The sequence below is a fragment of the Anthonomus grandis genome, chromosome 13 (assembly GCF_022605725.1).
Source record: "Anthonomus grandis grandis chromosome 13, icAntGran1.3, whole genome shotgun sequence".
Classification (NCBI taxonomy): domain Eukaryota; kingdom Metazoa; phylum Arthropoda; class Insecta; order Coleoptera; family Curculionidae; genus Anthonomus; species Anthonomus grandis.
In genome coordinates, this window is record NC_065558.1 from 20,800,645 (window position 1) to 20,820,359 (window position 19,715).

Consider the following 19,715-nt stretch of genomic DNA (forward strand, 5'->3'; position numbering starts at 1 on the left):
AGAATTAAAATTAAGATATCTATTAGTATGAGTTGGTTAACGGTAAATTCTACTTTCAAAATTTTGTAAATCTTTTTTAATTAATATATCAAGAAAAGGAAGCTGACCATCAGCCTCCTTTTCAAGAGTAAATTTTATAGTAGATTCTGTAGAGTTAATGTAATTTAAAAAATTTATAAAATCTATTTCGTTATGGTGAATATTATGAAAAAATGTCATCAATATATCGTCACTATACTTTAGTTCTTTTATGAAATGTATTAATAATTTCGGATTCAAAATTTTCCATAAATATATTACTTAAAATTGGCGAAAGAGAAGAACCTATAGCCTATAGTAAATAGGATTAATTTTGACTGTAGTTAGTCTCAGAGGGTTGTTGACCTTTTTTCTTTATCTTGCAGTGAATTGTGACACAGGAGGGGTTAATTGTCTGGACAATATCTTTATAAATATTTATATCCAAAATTTTAATGTAAAAATATGTGTCGACTCCTTATTATATCATTTGGGAATGGCTTTTCAGTTCGGAGTGGGTAGTCACAGAGTGGGTAATGCTACTTGCAAAGGAGCTTATTTAATGTTTACTGTATGGTTGAGAGTTTTACGTGAAATATATATATATAGATAATGAGAAAAGACGACAATGTGAACTCATCTTTTAATTGCTTTTTCAACTCCATTATTGTTGCATATCTAATAATAATAAATATCTAAAAATAATAATTATCTAAATCAAAGTTTTGTTGATAAAATTCATTATTATATTGAAAATAAGTAGTTTTTACACAATAGGTTAAAAGCTCTAAAATTGTATAAACTCTTAGTGTTGTGCGTTCTGCTAAATTATTATCATTCTTTAATTTATTTTTAACAATATTTAAAGTTTTGTCTACTGGAACATTAGTAAAAAGACTTACAACGTCAAAGGCGAGGTACAAACCCTCATATATCTCAAAATTATAGGCTTCCTGCCTAATTCTGGGTAACGTAATACGTTCACTTATTTAAATTATAGGCATTGTATAATAAAAATATTATAGTTAAATGGACTAAAGCAAGTCCAAGACTGGATAAAACCGACTGCACATTTCAAATTTAAATTTAAAATGCTATTCGCAAAAAATATATTTTAAATACCAACATCACATTTCGAACAATTTATTAAAAACACGAAGCGTTTTTTTTAGAGTGAACTTTCGTTTAGCCGAAAGTACGTCTATTTACAAATTAAGGTAAAATCGAGGATAAAAATAATGTTATAAACACTGCCAATTGTTTCTATTTCCATGGTTGCAATTGTAAAGAATCTCCATTTTCGAATGTCACTGTCAGTTCGAAAATTAATAGTTTTTATCACAATAAATTATGGCTAATTTAACGGAAACCCAACGAATTAAAATTTTGATGATGCTAGGGTACGGGAATCGAGTGCGCACGGAAAAAGAAGTAAGTGAACTGTTTAATGCCAAATGCCCAAACCATCCTATTTCTCAGTCAACAGTTAGTAGAATAGAGCACAAATTCATAACTTCAGGTCATGTTAGGGATTCGCTAAGATCAGGTCGTCCAAAAATTTCTGAAGAAATAAAATTAAACGTTCTGCTCTCCGTCGAAGAAAATCCAAACAATGCAACTTCACAAATTTCAGTTGATAAGAATATAGCCGGAACGTCAGTAAGACGCATCTTAATAGGACAATGCTATTTAAATTTTTTTCAAGAAGATCTTATCCCTGTTTTGGCTGTCCTATACCCAGACGAACAAGACCCTACTGTCCCGACAGATAATTTGTGGTTTCAGCAAGACGGCGCACCGCCACATTTCTTTCGAGATGTCCGTAATTACTTGGATACACACATACTTGGATACCTCTTCGTCCTATCCATACCCAGGAAATTGGATAGGCCGAAGAGGGGCAAATAGAGTGGGACTATTTTCTATGGGGTATCTAAAAAGTAAAGTTTATATTGAGAAGCCAAATAACGTAGAAGATTTGAAAAATAGAATTAGATATAAAATTAGACGTATATCACCCGAAATCATTGATAGTGTTTTACATGAGTTTGTAAACCATCTTGCTTTCTGCCAAAAAGTAAATGGGGATCAGTTTGAACACTTGATACATTAATAAGAGGTTTCACAGTTTATGACATTTTATCCTCCATTTTATCTTAATTTCTAAATAGACGTACTTACTTGCTTTCTTGTTGGTTAAATGTAAATATTTCTAAAACAGTTAAGTTTTGAGATAAGGTGTGTTATACGAAACTTGCTTAGAATTTCGCCTATATTTCATAAATGCAATAAAAAATATAGCATTTTATTTAAAAAAATGTGCGATGACGCATATCTTTTTTTTTGTTCCACCCTATATACAAAAATTTATGTGAAATAATGCGCAAATTAAAATAAAAATCGACGGGTCCGAGCGTTTTCTCAAAAAATTATGTCTCTAATTTTTATCGAATTTATGACGAACTTTAGGCGGTCACTATAACTGATTTCAGTTATTCTAAGTGGGAAAATAGAAAATGCATTTCCGCAGAAATTTTTTTATAGATTTTGTTTAAGGGACACGTTCAAATACTAAATAAACCAAAATTTCATACATAACTGATGAATACGAAATAAACGTACATATACGGAAATTGAGCCAATAGTCTATTTATATATCTTGGTTATATATGCCAGAATAGATATTATGAGTATTAAGTTATTTATATTGTGCTATTAAGTTATTTGCATAGCAGAATAACTACTACAGCTAGATTTCGTAAAGCATATATTTGTCTCTATACAGGTATGAAAACAAAAGCACCGACCATCGAGACGTGACCTCGGATCTGGCAGTTCGCAGCTGGCTAATCAGGTTCGCCTTTTGTCTTACAGCAAGACAGACCAGCGTATAGTCACTTGGAGTTTTATTTCCATACCTGTATATAAACACAACCACGTATAATTATTATACTCATTAATGTAATTATTATATACTAATTAAAATGCTACTTTATTCCTTTCTACATTAAATGTTGCATGGCTCGAATGATTTCGCGGTTAAAATAAAGAAAGAAAGAAAGTCCTTTCAAACATAATTAAATTATTTTAATTATAAAGAAAGTATTCGTGACGCGACAGTGTAAAATTTCATAATAAAATCTGCCTTATATATACAATATTTTATCTGTATAAAAATCCCACGTTATTAACTTTTTTACAAACCTCTACTTCGACTGCGGACAGAAGTTAAAAGGCAAGTTTCCAGTGTCCGGGCAAAGCCTTTTTAAATCCTCCTTAACCCCCGGGGAGACGGCCGTTTTTACGGGGTCGCTTTAAAACTGCCTTTTTTCCACACAAACTCACGCGAGTGATAAAATGAATCGAAAGAAACTTTTAGCCGCCCATTACAAAGTTTCGTTAGGGAATTTTAAAAAGTTGCCAAATACGGAAACTTTTTCGATACATTAAATTTGCTGTTAGGTTAGCTAGAATTTAGGTTTTGCAGGCGACTTTTAGTTCATTATTTACAAGAATTGTTTAATGAAGTAAAAGTAAGCTTGAAATATGATGAATGAGGTTTTAAAAGCAGGCAATTCTTAGCTGTATGAATACATCTAAATGCTATAAAAAAAAAACGACAGGTGGCACTATTTGCAACAATAAGCTTTTTAGAGAACTTTTTAAGAAAATATAAATAGAATGGTCGTTTTTTTAAACCAGTTAAAGGGCTATAAAAGATATGCCATTGTAAAAATACCTTATCGACAATCAACATCTTTATTAAAATTTTAAAATACCATAAATTCAGTGTTAAACTTATTCACATTTAAACTCAAATTCAAAACATTTTGTTTGTACTTAAAATACAAAGGTATAATTCCATAATAATGCAAAAAAAAATGAACAAGGACCACCTCGCGTTTATAGGTGAGTCTTCAGAAACCACATCAATGGTTTGTAGAAAAACTATAATTAGAAAAAACCTTATGAAAATTTGACAATACACTTCAAATACAATGTTGATGGGGGCAACTTGGTTTAAATATTTTCAAGATAGCAGCACTTTCAGTTACACCGGAAGTAGCTGTCAACTTAGGTATTTTAAATGGAACACCTATATAATAAGTATTTTTGTATGGTAAATGCAAAAGATTATTGCGTTATAGGTAGTAGGCATTTTAATTATAGATAATTATACGATATTGTATTATAACGCAGCATTCTATTTTTTCTTCTTGAGTTAGGTAAAATTCATATATTTTCATTATATTTGTATATGTATGGTTATCTTTTATGATTTATCAATTATTGAGTTTTTTTTTATTGTTTTTTACTCAATTAATGTTTTTTTTACTACCTCTTTTTAAGTAACGTACATTATATTATAATGGGGGGTAACTTGGGTAAAGTGGCGTAAAATCTTAAGCGGCACGAACAATTTTATACCTTAGAAGTCTATATAGGTTTTTGAGAGATGAGTAGTGTTTAGTTATTTATTTGTTTATTTTTTTTTCATGAGCGATTTATTGTTTAAAGTAGCGAATTTTAATATAAGGTCTATATTTACGGGTTTTCTAGAGTTTAAAAATTTAATATCTGAATATGACTTTGATATGGCATTTCTTACAGAGACATGGCTGTCTGATGGTGATGATGTTGAGGTTTTTTCTATTCCTGGTTACCGGTTTGTTCAAAAGGATAGAGGTAGGTAGAGGTGGAGGTGTGGCAGTCTATTTTAAGAGCACTTAATAGCCAGAAATTGGTTTATTGAAGTTTACTGTTGCACATTTTTTAGACTATTTGATTCTTAAATTAAAAATCAGAAATAAATATTACTGTTTTTGCGTCGTCTATCGACCTCCCAATTCTAATTTTAATTTATTAGTTAATGACTTTGAGAATATTTTTTCATCTATTTATCCTTTTTTTGAGCAGGTAATATGTCTGGGAGATTTTAATATTAATCTACTGAATAAAACAAACCCTTTGATATCCTTGTTTGACAATTTTAATCTAATCCAAATTATAAATCAACCTACTAGAATTAGTCGGAATAGTGTATCACTTCTAGATCCAATATTTGTAACGGATGAGTCTTTGGTCGGTGATTCGGGGGTTGTGTCGTTGGAGAGGGTATCTGATCACGCCTTGGTTTATTGTTATTTAAAAATAGAAAAGGTGTCTATTAAGCCAAAACTTATAACTTACAGAAATTTTAATAATTTTAATGCTCGTGAATTTTATAGTGAACTTCAAGCAATTAACTGGCATAATATAATTTACGAGCATAATATTGACATCAAAAAAATTTCTTTATTTAATAAATACCTTCTTTATATCTTCGATAGGCATGGCCCCTTTAAAACAGCAAGGATTACTAAACCATGGGCGCCCTGGCTCTCACCAAATATTAAGGTTTTTATGCGACAAAGAGACGCAGCGCTTCGAGAATTCAAGAGGTCCCGGAATGTACAGGGTGGGCCAATTTAGACGTTTTCTTATGGGAAGTCATGTCCCTGTTAGAGATAAAAAAATTTTGACCTACATTCTCCGGGCTCAAATTTTAAAAGAAGTTTATTGAAGCAAATGAAATTTTGCTATGGCAAACAGTTTGGCCGCTAGAGGGCGTTTCTGAACTTTGGTCATTTTCGTTTTTCGGCTATGGCTGTTGTGTTTTTAAAGATAAATGATTTCTATAAAGACTTTCTTATAGCACTTTTAAGCGCTTAACATGCTCATGATATTTAAATTTATACAGGGTGCTTCATTATTAATTTTTTTTTTTTTTTTTAAATGGAATGCATATTATTTTTTTGCCCTTAAAATTCCCTTTTCAAATATATATAAAATTATTATTCTAAATTTAATAGTTTACGATATATAAATAAATTTCTTAAATATTAAAAACACGTAGGTAATGACCCGCCATTTTAATCGGATTTTAATCAGGAAGAGTAGGCGTGTTTTAAACTGCTATAAGTGAAGCTTAATATTTACATAAACAAACTTGTTTTTATAATCTATGTTTTCCTTTGTATTTATATTTTGATATTAGAATCCAAAAACGTATCAATTTTTCAAAAAATTCCATATGATTAGATGTTTTATCAAATATAATGAGAATTTAAGGGCCTGCGATATCAACGTCCTTATTAAAAATAAGTGCAGTTATTTAAGACACTCAAAGATTAAAAAAGGACGTTATAGGTTCTGTATTTTTTATTTGTGATACTTCAGTAAGCGCTTTTAAAAATCAAAAGTAAATTAAACAATAGCTCCTGTTTTATTAAATATTAATTTTATTAATGGACAAATTACAGTTATAAAAACAAAATAATACTGTAAAAAAAAAAAAAAAGTATTTATTTATTTATTAGAATAGAATATGAACTAACAAACAAAAAGTAAAAACCAGATTTTATTTTTTTATTGATATTTTAACTGAAACTGCAACTCTATATATTACGTACTTATAACAAGTGTTCAAACTGAGCTCCTTCCTGATCAATGCACCAGCGGCTACGTTTTTCAACATTATCAACAGCGTTTCTTAATTCAATATTTGTTATTGTTGCAAATGCATTATGTAAAGCTTCTTCCAACATTACTCTTGAAGTAATTGGCTGTTGGTATACCAAGTCTTTTATTCTTCCCCAAAGATAAAAATCTAAGGGTGTTAAGTCAGGGGATCTAGGCGGCCAACTTATTGGACCTTGATTTCCTATCCACTGCTCACCAAACTGCTTATTTAAATAATTACTGACCACTCTAGAATTGTGCGGTGGCGCACCATCCTGCTGGAAAAATATAGGATGCCTCTGCTGGGCTAGAGGCAATTCCTCTAGGAAGCGCTAAACTTGCGTTTGCAGAATTTGTAAATATCGCTCTGAATTTGTCTATCATAAACTGTCGAAACTGTCTATCATAAATATAGGGACCAATAAATCTACCACGAAATATGCCTACCCATACACTAAAACTGTAACGGCCTTGATTTCTTACAGCCACCGTTGCGTGAGGATTTGCTCGAGCCCAGGTATACCTATTATACCTATTAAAAATGCCTGCACTACTAATCGATGTTTCATCCGTCCAAATACAATTGTAGCCAAATGTTGTATCTTGACCACACTTTTGCAAATACCACCGACAGAATTCCAATCTTCTATCACGATCCGCAGGAAAGAGATGATGAACTTTTCGGGTTCGATAAGCTTTATACCTATATTTTTTTTAAATCCGTCTTGCAGAGGTCCTTGGCACACCAGTTTCTACTTCCAATTTTCGGGTGGATAGATTAAAGTTATTTTCAATTGCGCCCAAAACTGTTATATCCAATAGTTCTTGATCGTCATTTATATTATTATTAGCATTTCTTCGCGGTTTAGCAAAAGAACCAAAATTAATAAGGTTTCTTTTTAATTTCTCAAACAGCGTACTATGTGGCTGCCCCCGTTCTGGATATCGTCGTTGATATAAATTACAGGCCTCTCTTGCATTTTCATTACATTCAATAAAACATTTAATCATATCGAATTTTTCATAGTTTTGATACATTGTGATTATCACATAAAAGAAATACAAAGTAAAACAGATTATGAAAATAAGCTTGCTTATGTCAAAATGACGTATTACTCAAAGCAGTTTGACAACCGCCTACTCAACCCTTTACGCAATTGTTTCACCCGCAATTGTGTCACCCGCCTACTCTGTTTTTTAGGTGTTTTAAATGGCACGGCATTATAATTTATTGATACTTAAGAAATCTATTTATATCTCCTAAACTAATGAATTTAGATTATAAGTGTTATATATATTTGAAAAGGGAATTTTAAGGGCTACAAGAAAATGCAAAAAAATAATATGCATTCCATTAAAAAAAAAAAAAAATTTTTAATAATGAAGCACCCTGTATAAATTTAAATATCATGAGTATGTTAAGCGCTTCAAAGTGCTATAAGAAATTCTTTACAGAAATCATTTATCTTTAAAAACACAGCAGCCATAGCCGAAAAACGAAAATGACCAAATTTCAGAAACGCCCTCTAGCGGCCAAACTGTTTGCCATAGCAAAATTTCATTTGCTTCAATAAACTTCTTTTAAAATTTGAGCCCAGGGAATGGAGGTCAAAATTTTTTTATCTCTAACAGGGACATGACTTTCCTAAAGAAACCGTCTAAATTGGCCCACCCTGTACACGACTGGAAAAACTATAAAAGGTTGCAAAATCTTACGTTGTCTATGGTACGAAGGGAAAAAAACTATATTTATCTAATATATGCGCTGAAAAAAATATTAAAAAATCCTGGAGGACTCTTAAATCTTTTAATGTTTGTTCAAATAATGATTTGAATATTCCGGATAATTTACTTAATCCTAAAGATATAAACTCATTTTTTAGTATGAATTTTTGCAGAATAAGTCAGACTGTTCTTTTAAAATTAATTTTTTCAAAATATTTTCAATGACAATATTCAGTTTAATTTTAATTTGGCTAGTGTTGCTCAAATTAATAAAATACTAAATGGTATAAAAACAAATGATTCGGGGGTAGATGGAATTAGTACCAAACTACTTGAATATTGCAGTACCTTCTAGGATGTTTCCATTACACACATAGTCAATTGTTGTATAGAACAAAATTATTTTCCTGATCAGTGGAAATTATCAATAGGTAAGCCACTTCCGAAAGTAAAAAATCCAACTAATTATGGTGATCTGAGGATAATTAGTATATTGCCGGCTTTGTCAAAGGTTTTCGAAAGGGTTCTGTATAATCTTTTCTGTATAGTTCTATATACTGCGGTGTGAATAAAATTATCCCGGAGACTCAGTGTAGCTTTAGAAAGGATTTAAGTACTGATGTTGCCCTAATTGGAGTTACTAATGATATAATAACTTCAATCGATAAAAAAGTTGTCTACTGCTTTGATTCTGTTAGACTTTTCTAAAGCATTTGACACGATCAACCACGGGTTGGGTTGGGTTGGGTTGGGTTGGTTATTTAGTATTTAGTTGGTTAACATTACCATTAAATATCTTAAATGATGTTCCTCTTCCCAAGATGGATCGTGCAAAAAATTTAGGCATTGTCCTGGATACTGAGTTGAAGTTTCGTGAATATGTTAAATTGTTAATTCAGAAGTCATTTTTATCGTTAAAAATTTTATAAAATAGGCGTCAGGTTATATATTAAGTTTTCATTTGAGGAAAATGCTTTGTGAGTCTTTGGTCCTGTCCAACTTCAACTACTGTGATTTTATTTATGGTGCTTGCTTAGACATTGCAGATAAAAATCGTATTCAGAAAGTTCAAAATTCGATCACATTTCACACACATTTAAAGAGCTTACCTGGTTGAGTATGGACAGACGCAGAGAGATACATTACACTTAGGTAATTTTTTATTTAAAGTTTTATTAAACCCCTCCCTTCCCTCCACTTTACTAAATGAATTTGTTCCTCGTTTAAACGTTCACACAAGAGTGATCCGATTTTCGGAGAAGATGACACTTCCTTGTCATTAGACTGCGATGTTTCAACGTTCTTAACGTACAATACCAGTAAACTCTACAATAAGCTACCAACTGAATTATCAACTTTAGTTCAGAAGTCATTTAAATCAAAGTTTAAGAAATATCTTTTACATGTAACTTTCAATTATTAAGTTATTTTTGGCAATTTTTTATATTTAGTTATTTAATATTTATTTAAATTATATATATATATATATTGTTCTTTATTTGGGTATTTAATGAATTGAATAGAGTTAATCTTTATATTGTAGCTTAAGTCTATGACCGTTGAGTAGGGTTCAGTAGAGTAGCTGTCTTAGTCCCTGTTTCTCGGGTACTTAATTATAGAATGTTACTATTGTTAACTACATCTGTAAATGTTGAATAAAAGATATTTATTATTATTATTATTATTATTATTATTATTATTATTATTATTATTATTATTATTATTATTATTATTATTATTATTATTAATGTGATGAAAATATTCAAAATTCAAATTCAAAAGATTTTTATTACCACCTTAACATTGTATATAGAAAATTAAATTTTTTTTATTACAAGAATTTACACAATGCTAAGAGTAATGCGGGACTGAACTGCGATTATAAAAACAACCAATAACACATACATAAGCTAGCGCACATGTGCTGCTTAGAGCGTTAAAACATACTAACCTAATTACAACTTAAACTAGAATAAAGACTCCCAATTATAATTATTTAGAAAACAAGGCATTAAACCCTAAAAACATATAAAAGCTAAAAACAAAAAAAAATATAGGGTAATAATTCACTATATCAATTACATTAATATAGGTACTATTTGTACAATAGGCAGAGAGGAGGAAGGGCAACAAAAATATATTACATATTTGAATTCTATATCACATCATGATCATCATCATCATTCTACATCAACATTTAAATTTCCACATTTGGATGTGGTATCAGTTAAAGTTAACTTTATAAAAAATCCTGGTTTTTGACATATATTCTATCAATAATTTTAAATATTACTTAACACTGTAAAAAGCTTTTATTCCTCGACATATAAATATCGGTAAAAAAACGAAATTATCTTCTCGAGACTACCGGAGTGTCAAGCATCTGATTTGTCTGATATAAAATACCGCCATTTTTGATAGTTCTTTAGCTGGTAGAGGCTTTCTTTCTAGAAGTAGATCTATCGCCAAGACAAGCCAAAATAAAAACAAAAAAAAATCATCTTTTGACAGTAGCACATGGCCCTAATAACGTCTCAAAGACGAAAAAGAAGAAATGAGACATTTATAAAATTGACATTCTATTGCTAAGGGTAACCTGATGGTTAAAGTAAAAGTTATCTTTTGAAAAATATTTATAATACCGGCCCTAAGGCAACGTTTCACAACCTGAGGCCCACGCCTCATAGGGAGCCAATTTGATTGTTAAGAAGGGCAATGCGAAAATGGACTCGACACGAGTTTATCCCTTTCGCTCCGGGCCATTTAAATCTTTACTAATCCAAATTTAACCTAAAAACCAAATTCCTAATTAATTGCGGTAAATAATTTAGGTATAATTTCGCTTGATTGGACCAAAATATCAACTGGGTCGCCAAGTAAACTTCCCTGCGGCAGAAAGTACCGCGAGAAATTACGCTTTAAAATCTCGTTAAACAACGCAGTTGTTTGCACCTCAGTTGACCATTGCAACTTCTGTAGTATTTTAAAACATTTAGTTGGCTTGAAATAAGTGCTAATAAAAACTCGTTGATTTAATAAATATAAAGGGTTTGTTATCGTCTGCAGCACAACGGCCTATTAACAAAGTGTTATGACAGGGAACCTATAAAAAAAGATTTCATCAGGCGGGTATAGAATTACGAAAAGTAAGCTAAGAGCCAGGATGAATAGTGGAGTTAGTTAAGGCGGGTCATTCCAAAGTGAGTCTTGTCCACTTTGAAGAATTGTTGGCAGATTGAAAAAAACGGATAAGTTGAGGTTTACCAGTATTGTTGCTTAAATTAACACTTTGTACAATGTACAAAGATTGTCTCATAAATCAGTTTTGCTTGGAATGCCTTAAAAATTAAATTGAATTTTAGACAAGATGCATTTTGGAACACCGCTGTGGATTAGACGCATTATGAAATAACAAATTAGACAAATCTTGTAGTATTATACCCATATTTTTTTTTTAGTTTATTTAAACTCAAAATAAAACAAAAGGCCAGCATTAAACTAAATAAACATTTTATTTCGTATGACAAATTTTAATTTATCAACTGAGAAACAAAAAAAGTGGTTGATAACAAAAGTGGTTGTTAACAAAAAAACTAAATTTTAAGGTATTTAGGCTCCTCTGATAATTGGCAAAAGTTATCATCTTCTTCCTCTTAGATAGTATCAGAGTTTTCCATTATTTCTTCCGATGTAATACAGCTTTCATTACATTTTGAGCAAGCATCGGTAACTAGTGACCCAAAGCCAACATTATAATCTTGTGTGAAAATTTTTCTATAGAAACTTCTTTTTACCTTTAAATTATTAGGCGCAGTATTATTGTACATGTCCATTATTTTTTTTAATAGAAAGATCACAAGAAAGGTACTGTCTCATACTTTTACCTCTACAGTAATGACTTTCTACACCTTTTAATCTTTCAATAAAAGCCTTCACAGAGTGCCTTTTCACTATATTTAATTCCTTTAATCTAGCGCCACCTCTTTTTTCAACAGGCATTTTACCAGTTTTCATATAGCCATTAGCAACCCTTTGAACGCTGCTGTTTGTTACATCTAAAATGCCTAAAAAAGTAGAGAGTATCATTTAAAATAATAAAGTTACCACATTAAAGTCATAATAGGGTTATTAAAATCATCTTAAAAATATAGTAAAATATTTAGTCAAGTTTCGTATAAAGTCAAATTTTTTGATTTTTTATTATTCTAGTTCTCTTATAATCGATAGATGCGGTTCCTGAAGACTCATCGATCAACAAAAAAAAACTTATACATCCTAAAGATAAGAGGCACAAAGTGGAGCAAGAAAAAGGGCAAAAAGTGTGCAAAAGGGGAGAAAAGAAGAACACCGAGAATCAAATAAAAAGGCAATGAAATTTAAATTTTAGTTTTTAGAGAGAACATGAGATATGCATAAGGCACGCGAATATTGGAAAAAAGAAAATAAATATTGTATTACAGAGAGGCATATATGAGTGTCACTAGCGTATTGATGTATTTTGCGTTCTATGTATATCTGCTACATATAGAGAAAAAAGAAGTGGCCACAATATGAATCCCTGCGGTAGTCCTGCATTCACCAATAAAAAGTTGGATTTTATCCAAAACAGTTAAGTCTTTAAGATTCAATTAAAAAAACCAATTGCATCCTTCGACAACCTAAAATATGTTAGTTTGATTAAAAGCATTTCACGAATTTTAGTATTAAAAGCACTATTAACCTTTCAGCGGTCGCGCCCATTTTCAAAAAAGTAGTGGTCGCTGCGGACTCTGAGTCCGCAGTAGCTAAAAAGATAATTTCTTTTAAAATAAAAACTAAAAATATTTTTGGTTTGGTTGGTAATCTGGACATGTGCTGATAGCATGCTCTAAGCATACAGCTGCATTGCATTTTTTGCAAAAATATCGGGTAGGACGATTTTTTTTCTGTCGCATAAAATACAACGTCCGCGTCGATTTGGTACATTTTCAACTGGATTTTCTGAAGTCTCTGTTCCAAGGATCTCGTGGATTCTAAGTTTGGTAACTTTTGATATATTTCGAATCTCTACACGAGCTTTAAGTTGAGCTTTATTAAGCTTGAATGAAAGTTGACGTAAAAATTCTTTACGCTTTATTTTTGCATCTGGCATCATTAGCTTTGTACACAACTAATGAATTTATTCCGGCAACATTTAATATACTATAAAATATGACCATTGGCCACCTTTGAGTAGCGCCGGCACAATTATAAACTGAACATAACTTATCCACCGTATCGACCCCTCCTTTAGTTTGATTGTACATTGTACTGATCTCCGGTTTTCCACTTTCAGAATCCAAAGCATCATCCTTGTGTAAACTGGACATTAGCAAAACATTTTTACTCCTCTCGGGTATATAGGATGTAAGTGTATAGTTTTCATTAAATCCAAACATTGATGATTTTTCTCGACGATTTATGGCTTGTGAAAATTCGATTGGAAGTTCTCTTTTATTTTTTCTTACTGTTCCTATTAAAGTTAGTCTAAAATTATGCTTTAAATTCTCTATAAGGCTATAACTGGTAAACCAGTTATCAGTTGTTATTGTTACTGTTGTTATTGTTTCCAGTACCTCTTATTGTTTCACACAATCTTTGTACATCAGCATCTGCAGAGTTGCTAGCTTGAAAAGGGCCTTCATGTTATTTACCCACTATAGTGTATAGTGCTTCCATACTACATGTATAAAACTTCTTTGAGTCACACATAGCGCACACTTTTAGTCCATATTTATTCGGTTTGCTTGGTATGTATTGGAGAAAACTGCATCGACCGCGAAAGGCTTCTAGATTTTCATCCACAGTAACATAGTGAAATGGAGTAAATCCAGATTTACATTTTTGCACGAAGTTATCAAAAACAGCCTTTCTTGGCGCCAACTTGTCTATGGCTCTACGAGTTTCACGTGTCTCCATATCGTCAAAACGTAAATATCTTAATAAAAAGCGAAATTTTTGTAAGGATATTGTAAGCCTAAAAATGTCAACACCAGTGCCATCAGTTTTCCACAAATCTTCAGCATTTAAATGACTGCTTTTTAACAATCCACCTAAATAAAAGAGACCTATCAAAGCAAGCAATTCAACAGAATCTGTGGGTTTAGCATCTCTTTCGCGTGAATAATTGCCACGGACGGATTCAATATGCTGGTTTGTATACTGGACAATGGTATTTACTATCTCTTCAGAAAAAAAGTGCTGCCATATTTTTATTGGAGATTTTTGATTTTTTAAATCTCCTTTGGGAACAGGCAAATGCGTAACCAAATTTTCGGCCGATGTTCGGACAGCTTTTGAAGGACAATGCTTTCGCCACTTTGTGGCCTTGTCTTTGCCTATAAAAAAGGGACCTTCATTGTTTTCATTTACTTCAATTTCAGTATCCGAAATATCCTGTTCACTATCAGGATCATAAACCTCTGTTTCGACGATGCGTTCTTCTTCATCATCAGATTCATCCAGAGGCAATTCTTTTCATTTTCCAAACATTCCTGCATTAATTTTTCTAGTCTGTCTTGCTCCTTTTCATACAAAGCCATTCTAAAGGTTAAACAAAAGTAAACTATTAGTAAATAGATCGAAAATAGGCAATATTCACATACCTTTTAGCAATAAAATAATTATTTACTAAAAACGATTTTCGACACGCCGCTAGTCGCTGCGGACTGATACTCCGCAAATATAAATATCTCTCTTACACACTACAACTGAACGCTCCCAAGTTTAGCGGTACCAGAGACAACTAAAGAGACGTGCAACTAGATAGAAATTTTTATCCTATTGTTGTTGTTTTCTTTTTAATTTGTATATATTGTATTTCGTTGTCTCTCTCTTCCTTTATAAAAGGTGAGCTAAGGTGGCGCCACAATACTAATTTTTCGCAATGCTAAATGTATTTGATTATCAGAGCAGTCAAGAGAAAACATTCTTTCATCTCCGTCTAAATGAATGCCAAAATACGGGATAGCTTGTGTCCAATTCTCTAGTATTTCTAAAATTATAATTAAGTACGGCAATAGTGCAATCCTTGCTCAACATGAACACGTGAACTTCAATATGGCTGAATAGTTGTTGCTGCTGATTAATTTTGTTTTGTTTTACATCATTAGTTGAGATTTTGGACGAGTGCTTAAATTTTACGTATTTTATTACCTGCCGGATTTAGGTGAACTTGGTTACAGTAGTTAGTAGTTGTAGTTTTTTGTAGGATACAGATTTCAGTGTTTTGACTTGTGTTAGGAACAGAAATATGTTCATTAAGGTAATTGTCAAGGCTGTAGTTAAAATAGGTATTTCATGGAGTGTTACACCAAAGGATTTATTTTTTGGAATATTATTACAGTACTGTGATAATTAAAATCTTTCTGTATTTTAATTGCATTTATGTATATGCTTATTTTTACCGTTTTAAATTATAAATTATGAAAATAGTTAAGAAAATGCATGCACATCTTATAGTTATATCATTTACAGAAAATACAATACATTACTTAAAATTATTAATTACAATAAATGTTATTAAATTGCATTGTTTTAATTAAAGTCTGCCATCGTTCTGAGCAATTAAAAACATATCATTAACTATTAACTTTTATTTGATTCAATTAAAATTAGCCGTTCTGTCTCAGAACATAATTATAATGTTCTGAATTCTGAGACATAACGGCTGATTTTAATTAGAATAATTCATTAAATGCCTAATAGCTGAGGTTTGAATTATGGCGGCAAACGCTATCTGCGCCATCTACGTTCACCTTTCACGAAGAGAGAAAAAGATGGAAAATAATCGGATATTTTATTACCGCATAGTTGCGCGTCTCTTTGGTTGTCTCTGGCGGTACACTAATAATGCTATTTCATTAAGGTACTGAGAACCGCAGCCCGAGGTGCGCAGTAACTTTTAGTCAATAAACAAAAACATTTTAAAATGGAGCGAGAATCCGCGACCATTGAAAGGTTAAAATTTAAAAGTCTTTTGTTGCCTCTATATCTAGATTAGGTCTAACATTATTAACGAATTTTACAAGGGATGTAGTAGTATTTAAAATGTTGGAGTTAAATAATTCTAATTTTAGATTAATATTTCTCATATGATAAATATCATCTTATGATATTTATCGTATGATATTTACATCTATTTTAAAGGTGTTATTATTCCTTATAATTTCTTAGAGATTTTTGTAGTTTCTATATTCCAAATAGTTTTACTCTACTTCAATAATTAGGTCAACACACTGGTAACTAAGTAGTGATATTCAGAGAAATATTCTAAGAGTGGTATTGCTTTAGTAGTTTTAGGAGAAAATTTGCTACCTGATATATTTAATTTTAAAATGTTTATTGTTCTGTTATGTTCATTTAAGCATTCTTAATCCGTGTGGTCTGTAATGTGCTGATTTAAATTAAACGACTGAAGAAGAGTAAAAAATCTTGATCAAGAGTTACTCTGCTGTAGTAAATTAATATTTACATTATATGAAAATTACGAAAATTAAAAAAGAATACTGATAAACTCTTCATGCAAATGCTTAATCTTAATGCTAATAATTATTTATCACAATCATTATTTATATTCTCTAGAATCTAAAACTAGAACTTGAACTGAACAGCTTCCTTGTGATTATTTCTCAATAATGTATATCTACCTATTCATGTTAAATATAATACATTTATTTATCCCACACATAATCCTTAATCTTTTAACAGTAACTAATTATTAAGGCAAAATATCCACAAATATTTTTTGTTAATATTATGGATACCTTCATTGCAAACGTACCTAGCCAGATTTTAAAATGCTTTTCACCTTTACCTTGATTCTATTAGAGACTTATATGAATAAGTCTCTAATAGAATATATATATGAAATAAAGCATTAACATATTATCTTAGAGTTTTTAAGAACCATTTTCAAAAAATAAATTATAAATATCTATTAAAAAAATTAACTTAACTTTTACCAGAATATTATTTTTGTAGTGCTGACATTTCAAAAAAGGTTGAAATTTTAGGGATCAGTAGGTACTTTTAGTAATAATAATAAAAAAGCAGTTTTACTATACAGATGTATATAATATGCATATTTGATGAAGTCAGGTTACAACTTCGTATACTAGAGAATGTTAAAACTTATAATAAGAAAACTAAATAAACTAATACTTCGAACCTTCGGTTATCGGAAACAAACTTTTACTTATTGAAAAAGTTTTATTCAGTTTCTAAAATTTTCTTGCTGATGTATCTCGACAAGTGCTCTAAAGGGATTTCTTCCTTTCTTGTATTCATTCCATTGGCGTGGCTTAAACATGATTTACAGATTTTAAAATTGATTTTGACCTAAAAATATTAGTGCAAATGAAATTTTACAGTTGAAAATGTTAAGCAAAGCAACGGAAAATACTGCGACCTTTTTAAATAAAAATGGCATTTATCAGTTTTACATGAAAAACAAACCTCATAGCAGCCTAATAAAAAATTACTTCATGTTTTATCGCAAGCTACCGCAAAAGCCATACCGAAATCCTGGTTTCGAGAATAACAATTCTGCACTGGAGAACGTAAAAGTTGACCATAAATAAATAGGTTTATTTTCCGGATTAGTTTTCAGACCGAATTAGTGCAGGCAAAACATGGATGCGGTTTTAGCACAGCCCCAGATGGAAAGCAAACTGAATACACAATTAATTTCTGCTCCACGCCACCATTAGTCGGTGCTTAACCAGGTTGATAACATGGATTATGTACCTGCTTTATAAAGGAGAATTGTTAAGTGTTTTTAACGTATAATAATCGCTAAGTTAAGCTGTTTAAGTAAAGGTATATAATGTAATGTAAGGCATAACTTAAATGTACAAGGTAGGCATTTTGTTAGTCCTACGTCTTTTCTCAGAATTTACACGGGGTTTAATAAAATGAAGTGTAAAGTCTTTTAGCTTTAATTAGTTATATGTTTATATATACAGGGTGTTTTTTTATTAATCATGCTATGCATTATTATTATAATAATTCAACAATATTTTTCTTGGTTAATATTCTTATTTTCGGTTACTGTAGACCAGCGTTACTCAAAGTGTGCTCCGCGGAGCCTCGGTGCTCCGCGAAACCTCCGATAGGGCTCCGCCAGCAGTCATAATAAATGAATGCATGTATTAAAGTGAACCCGATAAGAATAAAGTTACCTAAGATAAAAATAAACAACCAAAACGAAAAGCCTACTTGTAGGTGTTACTCGTACATATACGAAAATTTAATATATGTATTATTAAGTAAATGCCCGATCTATTACATCGAAATGTTACAGCGTTATTCGTACGCCACCATTCACCCCCGGACTATAAGCAAATGACCTCGGTTCGTACTTCGGAGAAAATCGTCTGGCTCTCCGAAGTTTCTGAGGAATTCGAGATGATTCGATGGTTGCTGGTATAATATAAAGGAGGATTGTTTGGCGCGGAGAATTTATTAATCAAGCAACGTACCGCAAAATTTACACACATCGCACTCAGTATTTTATATTCGCTTGTCTTGTTGTTGTTCGTAGTGGTTGTAAAATCTTGTATTTCGTGCGTCGAGAGATACTATTTGTCATAATAATGACCAAATCAAATTAGTGTTAAAGAAGAATGGAGCGCTGGCTTAAAGGTGTTGCAAAAAATGTGGTTCGCTTGGATGATGCGGCAAATTCAAATCAAGGTAATATAACGGCGTCAAGTTCTAGTTTTATGGTTTCAAGTTCAAGTACTAAAACATCTAATGACACCCTAAAGGTGAAAAAACGAAAGTATAACAAATCTTACATTAATCTCCGATTTGTTAATTTCAACGGCTCACCTCTTTGTATGTTGTGCAGCAAACTCCTTCCTAATAGTTCGATGGTACCTGCTAAGATGCGCCGACATTTAGAAACTGTACATCGCGACTTCAAAAACAAAAGTAAAGAATTTTTTCTATGTAAGAAAGAACAATCATTAAGAAGCCAAAAACTATGACGTATGCGACTCAGACTGTGAATGAAAAGGCCACGGAGGCATCTTATTTGGTTACTTACCGCATTGCCCAAGCAGGAGAAGCGCACACTATTGCTAAAAAGCTAATAAAACCATCTGTGGTAGACATAGCCAAATGTATGCTCGACGAAAAATCTGTAAAGCATCTTTCTACAGTGCCGCTTTCGAACGATACAGTTACGCGCCGAATTGAGGATATCGCAGCAAACATAAAACAAGAACTGGTTTTACGGCTTCAAAATAATAAATTCGTCTTGCAAATGGATGAGTCGACTGATGTTCTGGACTGGCCATCTTGCTAGTAATTGTGCGATATGCATATAAACATTCACTCGAAGAAGACTTGCTTATGTGCTCATCGCTGCCTACTAACACAACCGGAGAAGAAATGTTTAACACGATTAACATATTTTTTGAAGAAAACGAACTCGATTGGAATGATTG

General features: G+C 31.5%; 1 protein-coding gene and 1 long non-coding RNA gene across 4 annotated transcripts in view; one reads left to right on the plus strand and one right to left on the minus strand.

Moving 5' to 3' along the window:
* Positions 1-19,715, minus strand: part of LOC126743632 (adhesion G protein-coupled receptor E4-like) — a 747,227-nt gene that overhangs the window by 451,497 nt on the left and 276,015 nt on the right. The gene's annotated exons all lie outside the window — the stretch shown is intronic.
* On the plus strand, positions 1,324-3,016 carry LOC126743637 (uncharacterized). The gene is made up of 2 exons (XR_007662938.1): positions 1,324-1,449; positions 2,804-3,016. It is a non-coding gene; the product is annotated as an uncharacterized LOC126743637 (long non-coding RNA).